Consider the following 6,000-nt stretch of genomic DNA (forward strand, 5'->3'; position numbering starts at 1 on the left):
TCGATGACCAATATAGGCCACTTCTGTCATTTTCAATTTGAATTTGTCCAAATTCAGCTTTATGTTTTTTTCTCTGCATCTGACCAAAAATTGTATCATCTTCTGATCGTGATCCTTGATTGCAGATTCCATATTTTCACCTTCTCCCACTACCAGGATATCATCCGCTATTGTCTTCACTCCAGTAAGTCCTTCCAAAGCCTGCATCAATTTCTGCTGGAATATCTCTGGAGCAGGTTTTAGTCCCATGGGCATTTTCAGCCATTTAAAGCGTCCAAATGGTGAAGAAAATGTTGTCAATAAACTTGAATCTTCAGTCAGGGCCACATGCCAGAATCCATTTTTTACATCACATACAGAAAATATTTTAGCCTTTGATAAATCTGGTAGGACATCATCTAATGTTGGCATTGGGTAATGGTTTCATTTCAGCGCCTTGTTGAGTGGCTTAGGATCAATACATATTCTTAACTTGCCCGATGGTTTCTGCACTATGACCAAACTGCTGATCCAATCTGTGCTTTTATGGACTGGTGCTATCATGCCTCTTCTCTGTAGATCTTGCAGTTCTACTTTCAGCGGTTGCATTAAAGCTACAGGCACTCTTCTTGTGGGTAATCTGGTGGGCTGCACTGTGTTGTCAATTTCTAGCCTATATTTACCTTCAAAGCACCCATCACCTTCAAATACATCAGCATACTCTGCTTTTATTTTCTGCATGTCCAAGTTGTGCTCTGCATTTAGTTTTGGATTTTGTATATCCTGGGCAACTTCAACAGACATAATGTTCTGAGACTGTACTTTTATTAAGTCCATTGCCTGAACTGCTTTTACTCCCAGTAATGGTACATGGTTACCACCCCGTAACACGGTAAATTCAACTCTATAACTCTTTCTGTTACATGGGTTTCGTATTTTTAGCTTACATGTCCCCATTGGTTTCAGAACACTTTTGTTGTACATCACCAGTACCTTGTCAGTTGGCTCAATAGAAACCTGTTTGTTTAGCAGATCAAATGAAATTACATTGCAGCTTGCTCCACAATCCAGCTGAAATCTAATGGGCTTCTCATCCAACAAGAATGTTGCATAAAGCTGCTTGGCATCCTTCACTACTGACTGCCCGACTACATTGACTTTCTCTGTTGTAGACTGCATTTGTAGCCATGTAATGTCCTCTGCACTGTCAGTGTCTGGTGTCACAGCGTGGAGCTGTCTGTACTGTTTGCCTCTTCCCTGCCTGCAGACAGCAGAGTAATGATTCTTCTTGCCACATGACCTGCAGGTTTCCCCATATGCTGGACACTTGGTTTTGTCTCTCTCATGTCTTTTCCCACAATACTTGCAGTGGACAGTGTTTATAGGGTAGTCTGGTCCTGTCTTTCCTTTCATAGATACTGCATGTACCTTGTCATCATCATTCTCACTGGTGCCTGCCATCATCTTCAGGCTGTGCTGTGTGAGCTCAGCAGCCCTGCAGATTTGCATACCTTTCTCTAAAGTCATGCCTTCCTCTCTCAGTAATCTTTCTTTGAGATGACTGTCCTTTATGCCACACACCATTCTGTCCTTGATTAGACTGTCCCTGATCTCTCCAAAGCCACATGTTTCTGCAAGTCTCCTCAGCTCTGTCAGATATCTCTCCACATTTTCACCATCCTCCTGATGTCTTGTGAAAAACTTATATCTTTCCACTGTCTCATTCTTCTTTGGGTCACAGTGTTTATCAAATGCCTGCACAATGTCTGCTAGGAGGAGCTTGTCTGTGTCTGGGAGCAAGGTGTGGGCTAATTCTCTGCCATTTTCCCCAATTAGGTAATAAAACAGCTTTACTTTCCGTTTGTCGACAGTGGGGCCCACAGTCAGATCCACATACAGTGTAAACTCGTCCTTCCAATGTCTCCAGGTCTGGGACAGATTACATGAAGTGACATCCAGTCTCTGAGGGGGCTTCAGACCAGTCTCCATTTTGCTGTACTGTCAGGGAATCTGTACTTACAGTTGCTGTGATCTGTGCAGTTCCAGCCTCATATAAGCTCTGAGAATTTGCAGGTTCTGTGCCCGGCTGCCACCATGTTCTGTTTGATGAATCCTGTCATGAATCACACTCTTTGAGTATCTCCAGGCTCTTTATTCACATCATGTCTCAACCTCCATTACATGAATCCGGTGTACAACAACATCCAACAAGTTCCAAACCAAGAATATAGAACACACATAAAAGTAGTGAGACCCCTAGAGGCCACATGAACATATAACATATTGCTACATGGCGATCCTCAGGATTGGGCATTTTCCCTGGAATCTGGGAATCCAGCCTTGCTTAGTGTAGACGCCTTTTTTCAGGCTTTAGGATTATTATATGATGAACCAAATTCTGTGGATCAAGCGGAGAAGACCTTGTTGGCCCTGTCTCAGGGTCAAGAAGCGGCAGAATTGTATTGTCAGAAATTTAGAAAATGGTCTGTGTTGACTAAATGGAATGATGATGCTTTGGCTGCAATTTTCAGAAAGGGTCTTTCTGAATCCGTTAAAGATGTTATGGTGGGGTTTCCCATGCCTTTCTGTCTGAGTGATTCTATGTCTCTGGCCATTCAGATTGATCGGTGCTTGCGGGAGCACAGAACTGTGCGCGCTGTGGCATTGACCTCAGAGCAGATGCCTGAGCCAATGCAGTGTGATAGGATTCTGTCTAGAACGGAACAACAAGGATTCAGACGTCAGAATAGGTTGTGTTTTTATTGTGGCGATGCTTCTCATGTCATTTCAGTCTGCCCTAAGCGTACAAAGAGGATCGCTAGTTCATTTACCATCAGTACTGTACAACCTAAATTTTTGTTATGTGTCCTTGATTTGCTCATTGTCATCATTTTCTGTCATGGCGTTTGTGGATTCGGGCACCGCCCTGAACTTAATGGACTTTGAGTTTGCCAGGCGTTGTGGTTTTCCCTTGCAGTCTTTGCAGAACCCTATTCCTTTAAGGGGCATTGATGCTACACCTTTGGCTAAAAATAAGCCCCAGTTTTGGACACAGGTGACCATGTGCATGGCGCCAGCCCATCAGGAAGATTGTCGTTTTCTGGTGTTGCATAATTTGCATGATGCTATCGTGCTGGGTTTTCCGTGGTTGCAGGTACATAATCCTGTGTTGGATTGGAAGTCTATGTCTGTGACTAGCTGGGGTTGTCAGGGGGTTCATAATGATGTTTTTTTTTATGTCAATCTCCTCTTCTTCCTCTTCTGAAGTTCCAGAGTTTTTGTCTGATTTTCAGGATGTATTCGATGAGCCCAAGTCCAGTTCCCTTCCACCGCATAGGGACTGTGACTGTGCGATTGACTTGATTCCAGGCTGTAAGTTTCCTAAGGGACGACTTTTCAACCTGTCTGTGCCTGAACATACCGCCATGCGGAATTATGTTAAGGAGTCTTGGAGAAAGGGCATATTCGGCCATCTTCTTCACCGTTGGGAGCGGGATTTTTTTTTGTTGCTAAGAAGGATGGCTCCTTGAGACCCTGTATTGATTATCGCCTCTTGAATAAGCTCACGGTCAAGTTTCAAAACCCTTTACCTCTGCTTTCCAATTTGTTTGCTAGGATTAAGGGGGCTAGTTGGTTTACGAAGATTGACCTTCGGGGGGCATATAATCTTGTTCGTATTAAGCAGGGTGATGAATGGAAAACTGCGTTTAATACGCCCGAAGGCCATTTTGAATACCTTGTGATGCCATTCGGGCTCTCTAATGCTCCATCTGTTTTTCAGTCCTTCATGCACGATATCTTCCGGACTTATCTTGATAAATTCATCATTGTATATTTGGATGACATTTTAATTTTTTCCGATGATTGGGAGTCTCATGTGGAACAGGTCAGGATGGTATTTCAGATCCTTCGTGATAATGCTTTGTTTGTGAAGGGGTCTAAGTGTCTCTTTGGAGTGCAGAAGGTTTCTTTTTTGGGCTTCATTTTTTCTCCCTCATCTATGGAGATGGATCCGGTTAAGGTTCAGGCCATTCATGATTGGATTCAACCCACATCCGTGAAGAGCCTTCAGAAATTTTTGGGCTTTGCTAATTTTTATCGCCGTTTCATTGCTAACTTCTCCAGTGTGGTTAAACCCTTGACCGATTTGATGAAGAAAGGCGCTGATGTGACGAATTGGTCCTCTGCGGCTGTCTCTGCCTTTCAGGAGCTTAAACGCCGATTTACTTCTGCCCCGGTGTTGCGTCAACCAGATGTTTCTCTTCCGTTTCAGGTTGAGGTTGACGCTTCTGAGATTGGGGCAGGGGCCGTTTTGTCTCAGAGGGATCCTGTTGGTTCCTTGATGAAACCGTGTGCCTTCTTTTCCCGTAAGTTTTCGCCTGCTGAACGCAATTATGATGTCGGCAATCGGGAGTTGTTGGCTATGAAGTGGGCGTTTGAGGAGTGGCGACATTGGCTTGAGGGAGCTAAGCACCGTATTGTGGTCTTGACCGATCATAAAAATCTGATTTACCTCGAGTCTGCCAGATGGCTGAATCCTAGACAGGCTCGATGGTCCTTGTTTTTTTCCCGTTTTGATTTCGTGGTCTCGTATCTTCCGGGTTCTAAGAATATTAAGGCTGATGCCCTCTCTAGGAGTTTTTTGCCTGATTCTCCTAAGGTCCTTGAACCGGTCGGCATTCTGAAAGAAGGGGTGGTCCTTTCTGCCATTTCCCCTGATTTACGACGGGTTCTTCAGAAATTTCAGGCTGACAAACCTGACCGCTGTCCAGTGGGGAAACTGTTTGTTCCTGATAGATGGACTAGTAGAGTGATTTCTGAAGTTCATTGTTCTGTGTTGGCTAGCCATCCTGGTATTTTTGGTACCAGAGATTTGGTTTGTAGGTCATTTTGGTGGCCTTCCTTGTCGCGGGATGTGCGTTCTTTTGTGCAGTCCTGTGGGACTTGCTCGCGGGCCAAGCCCTGTTGTTCCCGTGCTAGTGGGTTGCTTTTGCCTTTGCCGGTCCCTGAGAGGCCCTGGACGCATATTTCTATGGATTTTATTTCTGATCTTCCGGTTTCCCAGAGGATGTCGGTTATCTGGGTTGTTTGTGACCGGTTCTCTAAGATGGTTCATTTGGTGCCTTTGCCTAAATTGCCTTCCTCTTCTGATTTGGTTCCGTTGTTTTTTCAGCATGTGGTTCGTTTGCATGGTATTCCGAAGAATATTGTGTCCGACAGAGGTTCCCAGTTTGTTTCTAGTTTTTGGCGGGCCTTCTGTGCTAGGCTGGTCATTGATTTGTCTTTTTCTTCCATATTTCATCCTCAGACAAATGGCCAGACCGAGCGAACTAATCAGACTTTGGAAACTTATTTGAGATGCTTTGTGTCTGCTGATCACGATGATTGGGTGGCTTTCTTGCCATTGGCCGAGTTTGCCCTTAATAATCGGGCTAGTTCGGCTACCTTGGTTTCGCCCTTCTTTTGTAATTTTGGTTTTCATCCTCATTTTTCTTCGGGGCAAGTTGAACCTTCTGATTGTTTTGGTGTGGATTCTGTGGTTGACAGGTTGCAGCAGATTTGGGCTCATGTGGTGGACAATTTGGTATCTCAGGAGGAGGCTCAACGTTTTGCTAACCGTCGTCGGTGTGTTGGTTCCCGGCTTCGGGTTGGGGATTTGGTCTGGTTGTCTTCCCGTCATGTTCCTATGAAGGTTTCTTCCCCTAAGTTTAAGCCTCGGTTTATTGGTCCTTATAGGATTTCTGAGATTATCAATCCGGTGTCTTTTCGTTTGGCCCTTCCGGCCTCTTTTGCCATCCATAATGTTTTCCATAGATCTTTATTGCGGAAATATGTGGTGCCCGTTGTTACCTCTGTTGATCCTCCTGCTCCTGTGTTGGTTGATGGGGAGTTGGAGTATGTGGTTGAGAAGATTTTGGATTCTCGCTTTTCTAGGCGGAAGCTTCAGTACCTTGTCAAATGGAAGTGTTATGGCGAGGAGGATAATTCTTGGGTTTTTGCCTCTGATGTCCATGCTGCTGA

This window comes from Ranitomeya variabilis, chromosome 1 (genome assembly GCF_051348905.1).
Source record: "Ranitomeya variabilis isolate aRanVar5 chromosome 1, aRanVar5.hap1, whole genome shotgun sequence".
In the NCBI taxonomy this organism is placed as follows: Eukaryota; Metazoa; Chordata; class Amphibia; order Anura; family Dendrobatidae; genus Ranitomeya; species Ranitomeya variabilis.